This window comes from Amblyomma maculatum, chromosome 7 (genome assembly GCF_055883805.1).
Source record: "Amblyomma maculatum isolate TAMU_Amacu chromosome 7, ASM5588380v1, whole genome shotgun sequence".
Lineage (NCBI taxonomy): Eukaryota > Metazoa > Arthropoda > Arachnida > Ixodida > Ixodidae > Amblyomma > Amblyomma maculatum.
In genome coordinates, this window is record NC_139350.1 from 31,068,244 (window position 1) to 31,090,137 (window position 21,894).

At 45.2% G+C, this 21,894-nt stretch overlaps 1 long non-coding RNA gene and 1 pseudogene across 3 annotated transcripts; both read right to left on the bottom strand.

The window, feature by feature from the left end:
- Positions 1 to 355: 355 nt before the first annotated feature.
- On the bottom strand, positions 356 to 21,860 carry LOC146182893 (uncharacterized). 3 transcript variants are annotated; one of them, XR_014708683.1, is made up of 7 exons: positions 21,758 to 21,827; positions 20,087 to 20,337; positions 10,730 to 10,804; positions 5,058 to 5,188; positions 4,612 to 4,742; positions 4,165 to 4,295; positions 356 to 535 (listed from the first exon to the last, which is right to left on the bottom strand). It is a non-coding gene; the product is annotated as an uncharacterized LOC146182893 (long non-coding RNA). The 3 variants fall into 3 exon arrangements; XR_014708682.1 differs by lacking the exon at positions 20,087 to 20,337 and having other exon boundaries at positions 21,758 to 21,860; XR_014708681.1 differs by lacking the exons at positions 4,612 to 4,742; positions 20,087 to 20,337 and having other exon boundaries at positions 21,758 to 21,860.
- LOC146182894 (uncharacterized) lies at positions 7,473 to 10,719 on the bottom strand (annotated as a pseudogene).
- Positions 21,861 to 21,894: the final 34 nt, after the last annotated feature.

Below are 21,894 nucleotides of genomic sequence, written 5' to 3' on the forward strand. Positions count from 1 at the left end.
CACAAAGACACACGCCCTGCCACAATATCTGTTTGCGACGTTCTACATTCTTGCGCATGCACGAACTCTCGCAGTGTTGCACGCTTATCGCCATTATAAGGTGCTGACCAGCAGTTTGGTCGATGCTCTCGCTATATTGTTAAAAATCAGGGCGGCTGTATTCTTGGAACAGGCTTCCAAAGAATTCATGCAAGTTTTCCATATATGTGATGCAAGCTAACTTGCTTGCTGGCTGCTTAATGGAAGGCATAATTAATGGCTTTGTGCAGTTTTACAATTGATAAGGTTGAATATCTGCAAGTCCAACAGGAACATTGTTTGGTATATAGCAGATGAATACTGCAAAATACACGATACTCATGTAGTACACTGATTCTGTGCATTTTTTTATTTCAGCCAACCGGTTCAATCAGCGCTAGTTGCATAGTTCATGCACTTGTTGATGGTGGGGCCCCGTCCTGATTGCGTACAAACAAATCTTTTGGCAGCATCTGCGTCGCATGCTTCGTCATATCAAAAAGCCTGCGTGCTGCACCTACAAAACAGAACACATGCAAAAGTAAAAAAATGAAGCACTATGAACACTGAAACCAATTGATAATGACTGCATCTTTTAGAAGACACTGCAAAACAAATTACTAAAGAAAAAAAGCTAACAAAACGGCCGGCGGCATAGTTGGGCATCACGTGAGCGCAGTGCACATTATTTTTGCAATCACACGAAATTTTTTTAAGGCTTTTTTTTATATTACCATTACCCATGACCTGCTAGTGCCTACCGGCGGTCAATAGTTGCAGTGCCAAATACATGGCGCCATGTGCTATATGCCTCAGTCGAACCACTCGTTTATTCGTGCTGAAATTCAGAGCACAGATAACAACCTTCAATGTCATGTTCATATGATGCACTGTATTAATTTGATCAGAACCTGGCACGCAGCTTGCAATATCGGTGACGCAAAACGTTGTAGCGGACAATGCAGGCGACGCGCAGACATTGACTAAATCTGAACTGAAAATTACAGATATCCCGTCGCACACCATGTATGTCGTCTGTAGGCCAGATTTCAACTCTAAGCTTAAAGTGAGCGGTTCAACCGAATGAGGCCTTTGTGGTGCAAAAGTGTTTATGTTCCCGCCAAAACCACGTTTTTCTTTAGAGCATCAGCAATTTCGAATGTCAATCTGTATACCAGCCAAGTGGCAATTACAAACGCTACCAGCCCAGGAATACACGAAATAAGCAAGGTTTGGCTTCGAAAACTACCCCGAAGTGTAAATGTTAGGCTTACTTTATACATATAGGCAGCTCCAGCAGGCGACACACGTGCACCAACTGACCGATGTCTGTGGTGGGGACAAAGTGACAGACTGTGTGTCGTGCCCAGGCGGATGTAACAAATTCTCAAAGCAAACTTCTTTAGGGTAACTTCACATTCACAAGTTACAATGTGTAGTCTGCATAAAACGTTTTAGTTAAATGCCATTTTAGCTTACATGAAGGTGATTTTAACCTATAACTGAATTTTTTATAAGAGCTATTTTTTTCATCGATGTTGTTCGCCGGCTTCGCTCGCACAAACCCGAGCAAGCATGGCTAGATTGGAGTGATTAGCGCCTGCGCGTCAGAAGAATGTGTGCAAAACGGTCGACTAAATAAAAAAGATTGTAGACTGGTGTACAGGCCCTGGCAGCATATATACAGCATGAGTGTGTGACCTATTCTGTGAATTGTGGCATCATGCATGGTGGCCAAACAGTTGCCATGCTAAGTGACCGGTGATTTTCCTGTATAGCTGGATTCTGCGTGGTATCCAAGCTGTTTCCTATTAAAGGTGCATAGTGTTGGCCAAGTATGATGGCCACCGAGAGGATTCCAAGACATGTCCAATGACAGGCCATCAGCCATTGCTGCCTGGGCCTCAACCGCTGTCCCCGGACACCCCTTTTCCTTATTCAGGCCATCGTGCGAGAGGAACTTGCAAACTTTGGACCTCTCTCCTGCTGTTTGTTCCATCAGAAACCCCCGTGTCCGACAACCAAGCACAAATGTTTTCCGTTGCCAAGCCCCATACTTTTGTCGCTATCGAAATACAGAATGACGGATGCCTGATGATCGCCCCAAATGTTTGAAGTGTTGCTGTGTCGGCTACTTTTCTCGTAATGCTGCAACAGATGGTCTCTGACTGCTCGTCCCGAGTTTGCCTATGACTACCGTCCAGGTATGCCCAGTCGTGTTTCGTCCCGACCACAGTCTGACCAATCATTCACCCAACAATTTCGCAAGCTCCGCACCACGTCTTTCTTCCCGCTCTCCATCTCCACAAGGCCGTCGTTTTCGATACCCGCAGCCTCATACGGCCGATCTGATTTGGAAAACTAGCTGATGCAGTTCCAGGAGGTGATGCTGCACCCACGACCAGGGCTGGAGTCCCCGTGCGTGCGCTTGTAGGCAATGGAGCGCATATCTCTGTCATGAGTGCAAACCTTCGTCGCCGTTTACATAAAGTTCTCACGCCGGCCCAGTCTCAGGTGCGTATCACGAACGGCGGAACGATTAGTGTTGACGGACTCTTCACTGCTCGTGTTAGTGTTGCTGGCCACGACCTTCCGGTGCAGTTCACTGTTTTGAACCCTTGTGCCCGCGACCTCATCCTCGGCCTCGACTTCCTATCAGAACACTGCTTTGATGAACTGCTCGCAAGACGTCCTGCACCTAGATCTCCGAATCAACGATCCTGAACCTTTACATTTTTCTGCCCAACTGTAATCGCCTGGCCAAACTTCTCTGCCCTCCCTAGCCGCCTCATTCATTACCTTGCATCCTACCTCATCTATTCCAGAGGCTGACTACTTAGTTGTGCCTAATTCTCATCTATTGCTGAGGCACAATGTTGCACTGTCCCATACCGTCGGTACAATCAAGGGGAACATGTCACTTCCATTATCAATTTCAGCTATTCGACCCAAGTGCTTCCACCTGGCATATGCGTGGCTGTTTTTACCTCTTGGCTCCTGCCAAGTTGCCCCATTGGACACTGACCATGCTCCAGCTTCTGAAGACCCTGCCTGGCCACGATCCCATTCAGACTGACGCGATCATGGCAATGATGCCCTCTGATTTGATCCCTGCCCAATCTCGTCAGCTGCGTACGCTTCTAGACTCCTATTCAGACATCTTAGACCTTTAAAACAGCACCCGCAGCCAAACTCTGTCAGGCATCGCATTGACACCGGCATGCAGCTCCTTTTGGGGCGGCAAAATTGATGAGGTGGCATGGGCAACCAACCCCGATCAAAGCTGGTTGGGCCTCCCTCAATACAGTCGAGACGCTGTTTTTTTTGCCATCATGACATGGGCATTGTCCGAAGACAATGCCAACAGGTTTTCAAGAGGCAAACTTCGGGACTTCATTTGGTCCAGAATCAGATTTCCAATTTTCTGACCCGTCGCTTCCCCTTGGATTGTACCGAGGTAAAGGAGGCGGCTTTCAACTCTACTGGTCTCTAACAAGTATGTCGCAACGATAGGGTAAAGCTGCGTATCCTTATTGTTACTTCCGTCCACAGCAATCGAAAATACCTGCTTTTTTAGGGCATCCAGCAAAGGAATCTCTGCGTTCGCGGCCATTTCACGAACAATTGCCGTCGTCTTCGTCCGTCCACAGGCGCAGCGTTTGGCTTCCTCGCACTTGGGGAACATTTTCCGGAAAAGTGGTCCAGTGTGATCACTACTGAGCAGTATGTTGTGTTCAACTAAAAATGCTGTGAAATGGCATTCTGCACGAATCACACAGAGGTCGCTGTCACTGCGAACAAAACTTGTCAGGCTCTGCTGGCTGTCCGCGGCTCGTATGTATCCTTGGTGCTTTTTCCTGAAACCCTGAAACCTAAATGTCTTCCGTGTGTGCATGTCACATGCTTCACAAGAGTTTCCTCTCAATAATCGCTAAGAAAATCTCTCCCTCATTGCGGAATTTTTACCTTGGGCTGTGGATTATGCAACACAGACAGCCTCGAATTTCCACAGCACAGATGATAATTACAGCACACCCTGCTAGCACGTGCAATAATACTGTTGTTGACCACACTTCGGCTTCTTGCAGGGAATACTGGTGTGTTTTTGACACAGTGCATGTGAAAAATTATGAAAGGCTCACTTACTGTTTGGCATGCATTTAGAACACGGAGGTTTTGATGCGTGTGATCGCCGTGCGCAAACGTGAGGCAACGTTTGATCTCACTAGCAGTTGACGCTGAACCATGAAATTTGGAGGTCTGGCTTTTAGCAGCATCTGCATGAAAATGCAGAAGTGGTGGTAAGGTGCAACCCTGAAACCTAAATGTCTTCCGTGTGTGCATGTCACATGCTTCACAAAAGTTTCCTGTCAATAATCGGCAAAAAAATCTCTCCCTCATTGCGGAATTCTTGCCTTGGGCTGTGGAATATCCAACAGACAGCCTCGAATTTCCACAGCACAGATGATAATTACAGCACACCCTGCTAGCACGTGCAATAATACTGTTGTTGACCACACTTCGGCTTCTTGCAGGGAATACTGGTGTGTTTTTGACACAGTGCATGTGACAAATTATGAAAGGCTCACTTACTGTTTGGCATGCATTTAGAACACGGATGTTTTGATGCGCGTGATCGCCGTGCGCAAACGTGAGGCAACATTTGATCTCACTAGCAGTTGACGCTGAACCATGCAATTTGGAGGTCTGGCTTTTAGCAGCATCTGCATGAAAATGCAGAAGTGGTGGAAAGGTGCAACCCTGAAACCTAAATGTCTTCCGTGTGTGCATGTCACATGCTTCACAAAAGTTTCCCGTCAATAATCGGCAAAAAAATCTCTCCCTCATTGCGGAATTCTTGCCTTGGGCTGTGGATTATCCAACACAGACAGCCTCGAATTTCCACAGCACAGATGATAATTACAACACACCCTGCTAGCACGTGCAATACAGTTGTTGACCACACTTCGGCTTCTTGCAGGGAATACTGGTGTGTTTTTGACACAGTGCATGTGAAAAATTATGAAAGGCTCACTTACTGTTTGGCATGCATTTAGAACACGGAGGTTTTGATGCGTGTGATCGCCGTGCGCAAACGTGAGGCAACGTTTGATCTCACTAGCAGTTGACGTTGAACCATGAAATTTGGAGGTCTGGCTTTTAGCAGCATCTGCATGAAAATGCAGAAGTGGTGGTAAGGTGCAACCCTGAAACCTAAATGTCTTCCGTGTGTGCATGTCACATGCTTCACAAAAGTTTCCTGTCAATAATCGGCAAAAAAATCTCTCCCTCATTGCGGAATTCTTGCCTTGGGCTGTGGATTATCCAACACAGACAGCCTCGAATTTCCACAGCACAGATGATAATTACAACACACCCTGCTAGCACGTGCAATACAGTTGTTGACCACACTTCAGCTTCTTGCAGGGAATACTGGTGTGTTTTTGACACAGTGCATGTGAAAAATTATGAAAGGCTCACTTACTGTTTGGCATGCATCCAGAACACAGATGTTTTGATGCGTGTGATCGCCGTGCGCAAATGTGAGGCAACGTTTGATCTCACTAGCTGTTGACGCTGAACCATGCTATTTGGAGGTCAGGCTTTTAGCAGCACCCGCATGAAAATGCAGAAGCGTTAGAAAGGTGCAACCCTGAAACCTAAATGTCTTCCGTGTGTGCATGTCACATGCTTCACAAGAGTTTCCTGTCAATAATCGCTAAGAAAATCTCTCCCTCGTTGTGGAATTTTTACCTTGGGCTGTGGATTATCCAACACAGACAGCCCCCAATTTCCAAAGCACAGATGATAATTACAGCGCGCACTGGATTTGCACAAATGTAAGTGTTGAAAAGGGCTTTTCTTTGTCAATGGAATCGAATGAGCCCATTTTCCGTCCAACACTGAATCGTACTTGCACCTTACTCCACCATTTGTGAACTACAGTGCAGTCCACTTATAACAATATTGAGAAAACCTGAAAATGTGATCGTTATAACCGGTTATAGTTATATCTGGACCTGCAAACAAAAAAAAACTGAGGAAGAAAAAGGCACTCCCACAAACGGCATGGCGAGATGCTGAGCTTTCGAACGATACGGTGATTTTGCGCGATTTAAAGCTGCTTTTTCGCCCTGTGCACTGACAAATTACTTTATTTCAGGCACTTTTAGTGCGTTTTCAGCCAAACCATTTTGATATAACATAGATTAGGTGTTGTAGATACCGAAACGCGTCGTTTCCAAAAATAGATTTTTTACGCGATTTTCGCGATCTGATCCCCGCGTCCCCCCTTAACTGCCAAGAGAACTCTAGATGTTGAAAAGAGTCTTAACAGACTCATCCAAGGACATGCTGTTCTACCTGTCGTCATTTGCCTCATCTCTCTTCACGCGAGATGTTCAGGCATGTAATGAAATAAAAACCCTTAAAGCGGACACTCAAGGCAGCATTGAATAAAGTGGAATGCATGAGGCAGCTTTCATGTTAATGCTAACCACAGCATTGAATATAGTGGAATGCATGCGACAGAGTTCATATGTTAATGCTGACCACATATGCATGCAACCGAACCAGTGCAAAAGAGCACAGCACAGAACAGCGCATTAGTGTCATGTAGAAGGCTCAAAACCACTTTCTATGAGAACTAATACCTTGTCATAGTGAAGACAAAGCAGATCACCCAATTTCGATGCCCTACATTGACATAGAAAACATTAAAAATGCTTGAATGCAGCTGTTCCACTTCAACTGTTCCACCATGGTCAGGCCACACAAAAAAACCATGCAACATGCATTGGTCACTGTACGCAATGTGAGTGGGACATAAAGGCTGTGTTGGATGGTACAGCAACCAGACTAAAAATCAGAGTTGGAACAGTGTCCGCATACTGTCACAACAGTGTGCGCAAAGCAATTAGGTGCTCGAATGTAACAAAAATTTGTATCTGGTCATTAATATTAGCCATGTCACTTTTAAAATTTCAGAAACATGGCTTCTCTCAGCGCTGTGTCCTGCCAATTTCATGCACCATATTTCCATTTCAACATTCCAAAAAGTGTGCACAGCAAAGTGATGTCCATCACTCCAAGTCACTCCATGGCATACCTTGCCAAGCCACACAAGACAATGCTTGTTATGCCATGCAGTGACACATTACCTGATATTGCTTTGCAACCCACTAAAAATGCATTTTTCTCACAAGGGTGCACAGCAATAATTGCTCTATTATAGCATCATGGTGTCTACCAAAGTGTTTTTTTTAAATTCCCTGACTTTTCCAGGTTTTCGTTGACTATTTCCATTAAATTCCCTGACCGAAGTCCTGAAAAATAGTTTTGACTAATGCCATTAAAACGAATATATTGCATAGATAGACATTATGCACAATGCAAAATATTTTATTCACGTGTACAAAACAACCGATCTGCTGTCAAAGAACATTTGTCAGCTATTTTAGGGACCTTGTTTTAGAGAATTAATTTCTTCCTCAAGACAAGCAGCCTGCAACTGTGCATCATCGATGACCTTTTGCCTCTTTAGTTTAAGTTCTTTTACAAGAGCAGCCACTCTGTTCATTTCGGCATCCGATGTGTCCAACCTCTCTTGCTTCTTTCTTTGCAGGTCTTCCTTCCATCGGGCATTGGCACTGCGGACCATTTGCATCATTGTGTTTGTGACCTCGACTTTGTCCACACCTCCAATAGCCGAGACTGTGTCATACACTACTCTTTGTGCAATTAGCAACTCCTCTTTCAGGTTTTCAACAAGGCACTCTTTGTTGACTGAGAACCCTCGTTCCACACTGCATTTCCATGGGACAAGCTAAGAATGATCTTGATGAAGGAAAATAGCTCCTTATGGTTGCGTGAACACAATTCAAACCAGAGCATGTCTAGCCCCTGCTCGTTTCTGTCAAAGTTAGTCAATGCCACCTGTGCAGAGCTCAATGAGCATACCTCAACATAGGAACGGTGGGTACGCTCAGCTTCCAAACCAGTCAGCCACTGGTGCTCTGTTAGCACCTCCAGGGCAATGCACAGTTGCTTTGCACCAACCTCTGGAGACAATGCGATAGCTGGATCCAAGCAACTCGCTCCTCTGGTCAACTTGTATTGTAAAGGTTACCTTTCCATCACTTTTTGTGAACACTTCTTTACGAATGCAATACAGTCTTTTTTGAAGCTGAGCACAGCCAGCTGCGATGATGTGGAGATCTTGCGAAGCTCATTTTTTGCAGCAAACCCAATGTTGAATGTAGTAGAAGCAATCATGTTATCAGGTTTCTCCAAGTCAATCCTAAGTAGCTTGGTGGACGTGTTGGCAGCTTGGACTTCCTTCTGGACGATTCTAGCGAGCAATGACCGCAACAGGCGATCCAGTGTAGGGGCTAGAAAGGGCACCTTAGGCTTGTCTGTCTGAAATTCGGCCAAAAATGGTTCCAGGTCTTCAGCAATTGATAGCATAAATGCTAATTTAACAGGCAGCATCTTGTCCCCTACTGCATTTTCAACAATGCTTTAGCTAGCACACGCTGGCGCCTTTTTCGCCTGCTTAGAGCATTCCACGAATTTCACCAAGTTCGGAATAATAGCAAGCACTCTTGAAATCACCTTGCTATTCTCAAGCCACCTTACCGGGCAGAACTTCAATGGAAACAGGGCACTTCCTGTGAAGTGGATATAGTCTGCACGACGTGCTGGCACATACTTGAATAGATTATAGCTCCCACAAAGAAACGCTACCAGATCCGAGTGCGTCGCAGAGTGGCCTGTTTTAAATGCACCATTGACAACATGGAGTCCACAGCTTCCAATGTCAAGAAGTTGGTGGGTTGAGTCCGATTGTCTAAGTTCTTGTTTGAGGGACCTCAGAAACTTCCAAGTTCACATTTGGCCCGTCCATTGAAACTTGTAGTATCTTTGTTTGATTAATACCTTCTGTGGCTTTCCTAAAAGCAACAGCCAAATCTTCTGCGGTGGTGTGCCCCAAGAAACATGAAGTTAGGTAGCGTGTTTTCACAGTGGCATAAGTTTGTTCCCAGTACCTAATCAGTACATCCATCTGTTCTTTCTGAGTGACTTTGTTGAGCGACTCAACAAATGCAACCACTAAATAAGGAAGGCTAGAAAGGTTTGTCAGCAACTTCTCTTGAAAGTATGGACCAATACCATGACAAATTGTGTATCCGACTTTGTCCTTTCCAAGCTGCATTTTAGTGGCGACCTCACATGTAGCGAACATAAACGGAAACAGCGAGGCAGAGGCTGCCGCTGATCAAAAAGATCCATGGGTCATTACAGTGTTCAAGCACCACATGATCTCGGCCTTAGTAACTTCATTCTTCAGTAGAAAGCTACTCACTGATGTCTTCACAGAGGGGCTAAGTGCTTCCGTGGTGGTGGCTGGACGCAGCTCCGGAGCGCTACAAGCACTAGCGCTACCTCCGAACGAAGCCCTAGGGGCTGCGGAAGGCGAGCCGCTATTTGTCATAGCGTCGAAAAATGAGAAGCCCCGTGTCTGGGAAGCGCTTTGCTGAGATTTTATAGCAGCTTGATGTTTCTTACTCTCAGCATGGTTAGTAACTGCCGTTTTCCCCATGTTGCTCAAGAACTTCTTGAAACGCATTGTGCAGCGAGCCCTATTTGGGTCATTTGGCACAGGCCTAATCCAATTTGCATGTGCGGAGATTTCCGGGTTTGTCCAGTCGGGGTTGAAGCAGCATTTCTTTGACAGGGACATCGTCACTTCAACAGATATGTGCACTTCAGGAGCACAACACGAACTTTCAAACTGAAGGTCGAAACGCACGTGGTAGGAAAGATTGTAGCGTGCACGCGGAACCAAGTGTGCTTGGTCGGGAAACGCAAGAGCGGCAACTACTACGAACGAATGGAGTGCTATGCAAGCGCCTCTGAGAGGAGAGATGAAAAACAAGGATTAGGTGATGATGATACTTTGAGTGGCGGCACGCGCCATCTAGTACAGTGTCACGCACCGACGCGACGGGAATCTCGGAGGCCAGTGCGAACACGCCGCCACGCCGTCACAGCCGCACTTCGCTTTTAAAGCGCCAACTTCATTGCGCTCGTAGTGTCTCATGGCTACGCCTGGCAGCACCTGCGGTTACTGGTACGTGCGGGCGAGCGGGCATTGGGAAATTTCCCCGACTCTGCAATCTTTTTAGAAATATCCCTGACAATTCCCTGACTTTTCCCGGCATCTTAAAATTCCCTGACAATTCCCGGTCGGTAGACACCCTGAGCATACAAGATAATCACATTCTTGAAATATTGAATGTGATATGGCTTCTATCAATGAGTGGCAACAAATTTTTTACAACTTCATGCCTAACTGCAAAATGTAAACAAACTATTAGAAATTTGTTGCCTAGCTTACTGTTCAGCACCTTTCTTATGCCTGCTAATATTGGCACTATAGCATCGCAGAAGCAACCAAAAACTTCATTTTGGAAAATTTCACCTTTGCTGAAACCCTGGCATAATGTTAGGCACTTATGACATGCTTAGCGCATCCTTTCCCTGTTTAAGCCTTTTAAGCTTCAGGGTTTATAGAATTTGCAATAACTTTAGCGAAAAAATTTAATCACAATTCAAGACAGAACCCTAGGTGTGTTTGGTAAGGAATGAGGATTTTGGTTCTAAAAACTGGTAATGCTGATAGCATGCAGAGCAAAAAAAAGCTACTAACCATATTCTTTCCAATTCTGTTTCAATCTTTTCTGAAAGGCGAAACATGGCATTTTCCAAGCTTCTGCTGGCCTTCCTGCAAAAATGAAGAGAAACTCCTCTGTAATACTAGACTCTAGACATACATCATAAACAGGTGCACTATCAGCTAAAAGGCCTTTTTAATTGAAAAAGATGGCTAGAGAAAACCAAACATTCCCCATATGTGCTGCACATTGACACCAATATTGAAATTACAAGTTAATTTCAGCCATCCGGGATTACCAGCCCATACATTTTGCTACTTGCATAGATGTAGCTCCTAGCAAAGGCCATAATATGCTTCCATGACCCGTCTACTTTCTCTACAAAAAGTCTGCAGCACAATGCTCTGCTGGTGCATACTACAAAGGTCATGAGCATTGCCCAAATGTAGTTTCAGTGCTAAATGCTACCTCTGGGAGCTGTATGTGGGCAAATACAGTAATACAGTGAAATATGCCTCTTGCATTGGATTTTATGGTTGTCACTTTTGAAACGAAAAGCTTCACTACGAGGGTCAGAGCCGAGCTTCGCGTATGCCGTAAGCCATGACGTCACAGCCAAGGCCAGCTGCGCAGCCCCTCGCCAAGCTGTGCTGGCGTTGCCTAACAACGCTTAAGAGGTGTGAGACTCCTCCTTATTAAAAAACAAAATTAGCCTCCATCCAAGAATCGAACCTCCATCCCTTGGAGGTTCGATTTTTCATAATTCCGCTTGTCTACCGTAAGGATGATAGCGGGATGCTGCGAGTGACAGATACTCCTATTGGCGCGCAATTTGAAAGTTCAGTTCAGTTCAGTCGTGTCCGACTCTTCGTGACCCTATGGACCATGTCACGCCACACTTTCCGGTCTCTCACTATCTTACTAACATCACATAACTTCATCTGCAGTGCCTCGAGGATGCCATCTAACCATCGCGTTCGCTGCCTACCCCTTCTCCGGCGACCCTCAACCTTTCCCAACATCAAATCTTTCTCCAGCGACTCCTCTCTTCTCATCAGATGACCAAAGTAGCTGAGCTTTAACTTTAAAATTTGACCCTCCAATGAGCAGTCAGGGTTTATGGTCGACAATATTGACTGATTTGATCTTCTGGCAGTCCAAGGAACTCTCAAGAGTCTTCGCCAGCACCACAATTCAAACGCGTCAATTCTTCGGCTGTCAGCCTTTTTCACAGTCCAACACTCGCATCCATACATCACAACTGGAAAGACCGTAGCACGAGTTATACGGATCTTGGTTGGCAGACTAATGTCCCTGCTCTTTACTAGGCGGTCAAGGCTAACCATTGCTCTCTTTCCCAGAAGCAGGCGTCTCCTAATTTCATGGCTGCAGTCTCCTTCCGAGGTAATCTTGTAGCCCAAGAACAGAAAATCTGTCACAGCTTCCACTTCTTGTCCATTGATGCTCCAGGACTTGATAGGGCAAGACGCCATGATCTTTGTCTTTTTAATGTTCAGTTTAAGCCCAAACTTCTCACTCTCTTCTTGTACGCGCATCAGAAGTCTCTTGAGTTCCACTTCACTTTCTGCCATTAAAGTGGTATCCGCATATCTAAGGTTGTTGATACGTTTTCCAGCAATCGTCACTCCAGCTGAAGACTCGTCCAGGCAGGCCTTCCTCGTGATGCACTCTGCATATATGTTAAATAGGCAGGGCGACAGTATGCAGCCTTGCCTCACTCCTTTCTCGATCGGAAACCAATCAGTAAGACCATGCCCAGTTCTGACTGTGGCCTCTTGCCCTTCATACAGGTTCCTGAGGAGACAGATGAGGTGAATTGGAATTCCCATCTCTTGGAGAGCTTGCCACAATCTGCTGAGATCTACGCAGTCAAAGGCTTTCGCATAATCAATAAAGCAGAAGTAGATGGGTTTCTGGAACTCTCTTGCTTTTTCCATGATCCAGCGAAGGTTATCAATTTGGTCTCTAGTTTCTCTGCACCTTGCGAAACCAAGCTTGCACGTCCTGAAGCTCCCGATCCATATACTGCTGCAGCCTACCTTGGAGGATTTTCAACATCACCTTGCTAGCATGCGAAATAAGCGCGATCGTGCGGTAGTTTGAACAATCTTTGACACTGGCTTTCTTTGGAATGGGGATGTAAACTGACCTCCAATCCTGTGGCCACTGCAGGGTTGTCCAAATCTTCTGACATAATGTATGCAGAATGTTAACAGCGTCATTGTTGAGGTTTTGAAGCAACTCAGCTGGAATGCCATCAATTCCGCTAGCTTTGTTCTTAGAAAGGCTGGCTAAGGCCCATTCAACTTCACTCTTCAGGATGCCCGGCTCGAGATCAGTAATCACAACCGTCTTATGTTGGGTTTGCATATTCGGGTCCTTCTTGTACAGTTCTTCTGTGTATTCCTGCCACGTCTTCTTTATCTCTGAGGCTTCAGTGAGGTCCTTGCCTTGTTTGTCCCTTATCACGCCCAGCTTAGCACAAAAGCTTCCTTTGACATCTTTAATTGTCTTATACAGAGCTCTTGTGTTCCTTAATTGGCTGTTGTCCTCAACTGCTTGGCACTGTATGTTCAGGAAGGCATTCTTATCTCTCCTTGCTATTTTCTGAAAATCCACATTGAGAACCTTGTATCTTTCTCTTTCCCCCGTAACTTTTGCCATCCTCCTTTCCTCAGCTATTTGCAAAGCCTCTTCAGATAACCAGTTTGCTTTCTTGCATTTCTTTTGCTTTGGAACTACCTTAGTAGCAACTTCTTGTATTATATCACGAACATCAGTCCACATCTCTTCGGGCTCTTTGTCTTCTAGATCTAATTCTTGAAATCGATTCCTCACTTCCACAGCATATTCTAATGGAATTTGATTCAGATCATACCTGAAAAGCCTTCTAGTTTTCTGCGTTTTCCTTAATCGAAGCTTACTTTTGGCAACAAGAAGCTGATGATCGGTGCCACAATCAGCCCCAGGCCTTGTTTTTACTGCTTGTATAGCGCTTCTCCATCTCTGCCGGCAAAGAATATAATCGATCCGATTCCTGTACAGACCATCCGGTGAAGTCCATGTGTACAGGCGCCTCTTGTGCTGTTGAAAATGAGTATTCGCTATGGTCAGGTTGTTTTCTTGACAAAACTCTACTAGCCTCTGCCCAGCTTCATTTGGCTCGCCAAGACCAATTCCGGATATTTCTTCACTCCCGACATTAGCATTCCAGTCTCCTATGAGAAAAACGACACCTGATGATGGGGTGCGGTCTAAAAGACATTGTAGGTCCGCATAAAATCTCTCAACGTCGGCTTCTTCAGCAGCAGTGGTCGGTGCATAGACTTTGATAACTGTTATGTTGAAAGGGTGACCTTCGATCCGAAGTGAAATCATTCGGTCGTTTTTGGGGTTTTACCCTAGCACTGCTTTGCCCATTCTTCTGTTTACTACGAGAGCGACCCCATTTCTTCTCTTGGATTTGTGCCCACAAAAAAAGACATAATGGTCGCCGGAGTTAAATTCTCCCATTCCGGTCCACTTGAGCTCGCTGATACCCAAGATATCAATGTTCAATCTATCCATTTCTCGCTTGACGACATCCAGTTTACGTTGCGTCATAGATCTTACATTCCATGTTGCTATGTGATATATCTCCTTGCAACATCGGACTTTCCGGTCGCTTCCCGACACATCCACAACTGAGCGTCCTTTTGGCTTTAGCCCAGCCGCTTCATTCGTCCTGGAGCTACTAGGAATCGCCCTTTGTTCATCCCCAGTAACATGCGGGACGCCTTCCAACCTGGGGGGCTCATCTTCCGGCGCCATATCATTAATGGTATTGTGACTGGCCATAGGGTTTTCTTGGCAGGAAATACTGGAGTGGGTTGCCATTACCTTCTCCAGTGAATCACATTTTGTCAGAACTCTCTGCCGTGACCTGTCTATCTTGGGTGGCCCTACACAGCAGAGCTCACGACTTCATCGAGTTTCGCAAGCCCCTCCGCCACGACAAGGCAGTGATCCATGAAGGGGAATTTGAAAGTAATTACCAAATGCTAAAATAGTTAAGTCACTCAATTAGGGTGACGTCAAGGATGTGAAGTCACTCATCTGCCGTCAGCTATGAGGACCAAGCGGGAAAGAGTGCGCTCCAACGCCGCCGGGCGGCGCTTCTTGCCTTCCGCGAGTGACAGATGCTGCGCCTTTCCTGTTCTGTAACAAATTATAGAATGCCGGTGAACTTAGACACATGGAAGCCAAGGAGAGTTCAGCTGCTGGCGAGTGGCACAGAAGACTGGAAAAATTAACTTCTGATCCTGAGGTAGTCACTGCTATTCGCTACGTATATCCAGGCATAGCAGAGCTAAGCCAACTTCAATTTTTTTTTTCCATGTTGCATACAACTGCAATAGACTTTCCAGTAATTCCACCATGCCACCGAGCGGCCAAGCAAAGCCACCTGGAAAAGCAGAGCGCCACCGTGCTCAGGTCTGTCCAATCCTGCCGGTTCTCAGGCAACTTTTCTCTGCAATCTCGGCGTCATTGCTGCGCTGCTGCTTCCCGCTGTCTGCTGTTAATTCTACTGCGCCCACCGTTCCGTTGCATCATGTTGCAGTCCGGTGTTGCGTTCTAAGTCCATGGACCAATCAACCGACACGAAGAGTCCGGTGTTCACCCACTGCAGCTCTCCATGGCGGCTCGAACATACGCAATGTGAAAACAGCCCTTCTCTTCGCGCAAACACGTGCACTAGAGGCGAGCGGCGGAACATCATGCTTCTGGCGTGTCCGCTGTAGCAATGTGTGCCACACAGACAGACCTTGGCTTTACATGGCATAGTGAAGCTTTCGCTTCAAAAGTCACAAAACCATTGCACAAAGACTAGCAGCTAACCATCAAAACAGTCTGGTGCTTGCTGCATTTTGCAAGGACGCACCAACAATGCGCACGACAGCAGAAAGCAGCGGCACAGCCCGCCAACATGTTTGCTAGCACCCGACGTGAGAGGCGATTGCTCCGTTCTCGCATCATGCTTTGCACAGATTCGCCAGAGGATGTCACGGGTCTTCAACTTCATTTAGCGCGAGTTTGTTGGCTATGGCCACTCTCGAGGCTTTGGTATATATGGCCTGATATTTATTCTTAAATATCCTAATTCTAGATAAGGAAAAATTACTTTCGAGCCCACACTTGCACATGCCTACTCTCTGAAGAGTATTGAGAACAACTCCAACAAACTTGGCTAACCACCAATGCCAGCACACAAAAAGGTGGAGCCAGAACAAGCTGACTGAAAGTTCACAGAAGGAGTGATGGTAGTTAACACTTCCCTCTCCAAGAAAGATGTGATGATTTTGCCATGGTATAGATTTTTTTTTTTTTGCAATGAACCAAAGTGTACAGTAATATATTATATTTTAGAGAAGGAAAATTGCATTCTATTGCTATTAAAGCAAGTGTTGTAAGCATCAATGCAAACAGCACATTCCAATTCTTTTTGGCCTTACCTAGTTAAGCCATTATTTTTCATAAAAACGATGCATGCCTGTTTTCTGACCTGATTAGTGCCAGCTTTTGTGGAACCTTAAATGCTCAAACTCTTCCAAGTGTTCTTCATGCACCTTTGGCTAGACCGAATGGGCACTTCTGAACAGAATGTCACTTTCCATTAAATGTGGAGGGAATGGGTAGAGGAAGCAACGAGACAGCCTGTAGATGCGTTCTGCCCGGTCTAGGAAGTAAACTGCCAGAACCATTGGAGGGGGGGGGGGGGGGGGAGCGCAAGAGCAGAGAGGAACGTACACAGCAAACAGAGGGTCAGCGTAAGAACGACCCCGAAAGGGGGGAACCAGGAGATTTCTGGGTGCAGCGGAAGTGCCGCCGCAGTCAGGAAAACAGCAACATGTGGTTGCAATAAATTCTGCTGAACGTGAACAGAGAGGCCAGTAAAAGCTTAAGAAAGAAATGACAGGAAGAAAGACAAGTGCCTACAGTGGCGGTGGGAACTGAATTTTTCTTTCCCAAAGCCCAATGTGAGTTCCATGATGCCGTTAACGCTTTTCGGTGAGAGTTAAGACACACTCACAATGTAGAGCGACAAAAGAAAGGAGACGTACAAACACGCAACCGGGACCGGGCGTCCCGTCCTGGACGTGCTTCCCTCTCATGTTCCTGGTTTTCGTCCCTGTTGCGCTGCCGAACTGCCAAACTCTGCACACTAAACGGTCCGCATGTCGGCTTCGCTTTGAGTCAACGATACGGCCTTGACAAGGTCTGAGCTCTTCGTTGTCGGCTAGCCGTCGTTCTAAACTGCACTTCAACTTGCAGTGTTTGTTTATGGGAACACATAAAATGGCGCCAAGAAGATGGGATGTTCGATAGCCCTCTGCATACCAGCTTGCCAACTCGACTCCCTTGCTTCCTTACAGAAACAGTACAAAAAGAAAGAATCAGAAGAACGGAAAGGCAGAAAGGTTAACTAGGCAAAAGCGTGCACAACATCAGGAGCCTGTAACCCTCAACTTGAGTCTGGCTTTTGGCATGGCGGGAGTTAAATGCAAAAGAACAGAGCTGAACATAGGTGCGAAGCAATTTGTGAATACAAGCGGCAAAAGCCATCTCAGTCAATCCAAGCTGCAAGGGACTAGTATCAACGGATGTTTCCTTGCCTCAGGAGAATCTCAAGCAGCTACTTAGCGGCTACTTTGCTCAGTGAAGAGGCCATTTTGGAAGTGGCGGTGAGTAGAGAATCAGACGCTGATTCATCGGCCAGTGAGGCCCAACCTCACGGGGTCATGATAAGCGAGTCGCTTTAGATTGCACTACAACTTTTCGAAGACAACAATGACAAGGATAATGCGCTCAAAATTGCCGGTGTTCTGTGAAATTTTGAGTCCAGTGCACATCGTTATGTACAAAAGCAGTCGTTAATTACAATTCTTTTTTCTCAATAAAATCCTTTTTTTATTCATGACTCGTTAATATGGATGACTCGCTTTATGGACAGCTTTGGTCGGAAACCAAAGTGTCCATATTAACGAGGCACGACTGTACATCCAATGGGAACTGAAGCGACTCCCCAAAAGGTCGCAAATGATGAATCTTTTTGCAAGCACCTCAATTCTTGTTTATGCTGGATATCCGGTTGATCATGCTTAACTGTTTTCAAGTTAAGGTCTTCCGAAGAAAAATTCAAAGAAAAGCATGAAATACAAGGTAGCACAATCATAAGAACAAATGGCAAAAGTTGCTTTCTAGCTGTTTGTTTTTTGTACACAGTTGAACAAGTGCAAGCCATACAATAGTTCTGAAATCAATACAGTTGCTTCAAACTCAAACTCTGCCCTTAATGGTCTAAGCACTTTACGCAATAAACAAACAATTTGTGACAGTTTCTATGAGTCGACTGTAATGTAATTCGGCCCGAGCTCTCAAGTGTAGCTAGGTGAGCAATGGGAAAGGGCTGCATGGCATGCAATGGATGGAAGCAGAGGACATGATATACTGCCTGCATGGAGAGATGTACATTCTGCAGGCTGAGCATAATCTCAGAAGTCCGCAAAGCTCACGTCTACTACAACCTTGCAGTGGAGCTTTGTGAGAGACGTTTGTCAAGTAAAGGCCTTGGAGAGCAGTCTCTGGTATTTAAGGTCATTATGAACTTTTGCCAGAGGGTAGCATGAAAAATGCACCTGTTCTCTTTTTCTGTGGTTAACACAGCTAATAATGTTCCCGTTGAAAAGCATTCATACAATGATATTCCAAACAAAGTGTAGTGCCACGAAAACCGGCAATAAAAAAGCCAACAGAACCTAAAAACCGCTAAAAATCCCACCTAATGCAATACGCAAATCTTGCTTGCTAAACATTGCAACAACTGGCTAAGTTTAGTATGAAAAAAGGCTAACTTAACACTGATGGAGCCTACACGAAAGTCATTTCGTTGGAAATTTCAGCTGCCAGCTACAGAACAATTTAATTCCATGTCCGACAACCAGCCCTTTTTTCCTTTGATTTACAAAAAACAAATTTCTTGGGTCTAAGTCAGAATAAATTTTACAAAGCGAAACAGCTGACAGAACATTCAAAACGGAATACAACAGCAACACATTTTGTTCACTACATGCTTCAGCTACTGCAGATGTTGATGCATCATTAGTTACATGGTCACACAGAACACCACGCCATCAATATCAAAAACAGCACACCACTAGGCTCTTTTTTTTTTTGCTGCAATGGCAGCTGGAAGAATGTTCTGTACTGCCCGCACATCACCTGCTACAAGGCGATGTGACAGCACCAGCCCATGGCAGAGGTGCACTCTACGGTGGGGAAAAAAACAATGCTGTAGGCATTTGGTTCAGGTGGCACTGGTTCGGTGCACTCCATGTGGATAATTTTATCACTCACAATATTCATTTATTTATTCCACATACCCCTAAAGGTTCTCCTTTGAGGGTTTTACATAGTGGTGAGAGGGTTAGAAACATGTATAAGCAACATCATGAATAAGCAATGGTACAAGAAACAGGGTAGATATAACATGAAATAATAATGAAGCACCACAGAATAAATAAGGAAGCAGGCGATAGAAAACAATAGAAATTACAGGTTTTCAGATCAGACAAGGCATATAAGAAATGAAAAATGCGAAGTGTAGAATAGCAAAAGTAAATGTAGTCTTAACGTTCTCAGCAAAAAAAAAAAAAAAAAAAAAAAAAAAAAAAAAGAAAAAAGAAAAAAAAAAACACATTGATTCAGGGCTAGCTTGGCAAAAATCGTTTTGCTTGAGTTCACCGGAATGTAAGGTAAAATTACATACATCAGCCTTTTTTTTTTTTTTTTCAGCGAGGCTGGGAGGCGAATTATGGCAAAAATTTTACACCCGGCTGATACAGATAAAAGTGGTGTTCTAAGTTACAAAGCGAAAACACTGCCGTGGCTAGAGTAACGACACTTTTCTGGATGATCCCGTGGACACATTAAGAGGAAGCTAATACGGATCTCTTGAGTTGGGAAACTCAAGCCAGCAAAGGTCCGAATAACTCTGCAGAGGCGCTAAGCATACAAATCAACGTGCACTCAACGGCGTCAAATATCACATTCACCACCGCGCTCTATATAATGGGAGAATTGTCGAAATGAGGCATGGAAAATCAGCGACAACGATTTCGAATGTTTGAGTGCACGTTGTTGGGCGAGTCGGTCATGCATGTTTAAGGAATAGAAATGAGTAAAAATATCATGGAAACAGCTGAGCGACTCCAATCTTTTTCAGAGGAATCTTGTGTCGCTGTATGGCCGTGTGCCCGCGGCAAACTACAAACAAAATAATAAACGACCTTTCATGATTTCAGAGTCGGGTAGATTGAATGAACAAAAAATACCTGAACACTGCATAATTCCGACAAGTGAAATGGGCTTCGGTATGCTTCAGCATCTGCTCGCATGTCCACATTCTTCATTCGATGGCATGGCAATGAAGTGTTCGTCTTCCTTTGGCCCGATGGATAATTGAGGAACTATATCGCTTTTAGAACAATCATTTGCGAAGAGTGAACGTGAAGTCGAGCGAAATGCCGCCCCGTGCACCATGAACGCCTTGGCAGCCACTGCAGCCTTGGCCTTGCCCTGGGCGCTGCCATGTTGTTGCGGTTGCTGCCAATGCTGTTTACCGCGTTCACCGTGTTTACTGCGTAACTCTCGCAATCTACGAACCTTTTTTGTCACAATGCATTGTTTAGGGCAGCATAAGAAGGCAAATTCGCCTACTATTTTATTGCTAACACTGTAGACCTCAAAATTTGCACTATTAGTAAAATACGGAACTGCCACTTGGAAAGAGACCATGGAGGAAGGAAAAATTAAGCAGACGACGGATTGCGTGCTGCGAGAAACTGCAGAGTCGAAACGTTATTCCGATCTTCAGTGAGAAGCTGCCAGAGTTCGGCAAAGAAAAGGCAACGCTTACTTCATACCGCGTCACGTGCATGCGGCATGATATGTATGCTGGCTTTAATCATGATCAGTAAAAGATGTGCGCGTTTTGCTCTATCTGCCGGAGGTGCACACGCATCGAGGTTCGTTCATCAACATTTAATTTCGATGCTTGATTTGAAAATCACCTTATTAATACGAGATGAACGAATGCGGTCGGCTTGTAACTGCTTGCAACGTAACTGCAGCGGCTGGCGCGATACGCGGCATGTTTAACTTTTAGATGTTTTGTACGTGAATTACGCGCAGCCGTTTCCTTGGCGAACTCGGGTACCGTACGTTGTCGTTGACCAGAGCCTCTTCACCGTTACTACGCGCATGCTTTTGCGTCTAAGCCATGTACGACAGGTATAGCTGGTTCATAGCAAAACTTCATTTCTCACGTGCTATTTGAAAATTCATCACGTTATTCGGGACGTTGGCGCCGTTTAGGGAGGAACACACAGCAGACCGCAGCTGCTGGCGACGCTAAGCCTAGGCTACACCTTTTAAACCTTCGAAGCGTGCTGTGACCACGGCTTCGCAAAGCGGGGGTGGGAGAAAAATATCGCGGCAATCTGATTGACCGCTTCGATATATTTGAGGGTCTGTGAAATGCGCACTACGAAAATTCTAAGTCACGAATTCAAATTCCGCTGATAACATTCCATTCAGTTTCACAGATCTAGAGGGCTCAGTTAGGCTTAGGCCTCGAGTGCTATGTGCTAGCCGGATACGGCAAATATTAGTTTGAGAGATTCTTACCTTCTGTCCGAAATACTGCAGATGTAAAATTGAGCGTCTTATTAAAATTCATTTCTGCATCAAAGAAACTACAATCGTAAAATAACTCTGGCGATGCAATTGGATTCCTTGGAGATGAAATCAGTAGTGTAAAACCAGCTCCACGTGCCCTCGTGCAAAAGGCATTCATTTTTCGAACTGTATACATTACTGTAATTTTACTTTATAAATATTTCCTGGTGCAATAAATAAATTACAACCGTCGATTAACTCTGGATGTACAGTCGCATCCATGCCTCGCGGGCCTATACTATACTACTAAAAGTCGAAGAACTTACATTATTCGGCCGCTCACACGGTACTCATGTCACCTTAACAATACTATGGCATGTCGAAACTGTTACTGAAAACGTTTTCTCTGCGGTTTACAGCGCTATTTATATGGTTTGGTCATGTGATCGTATGTGTCATGTGA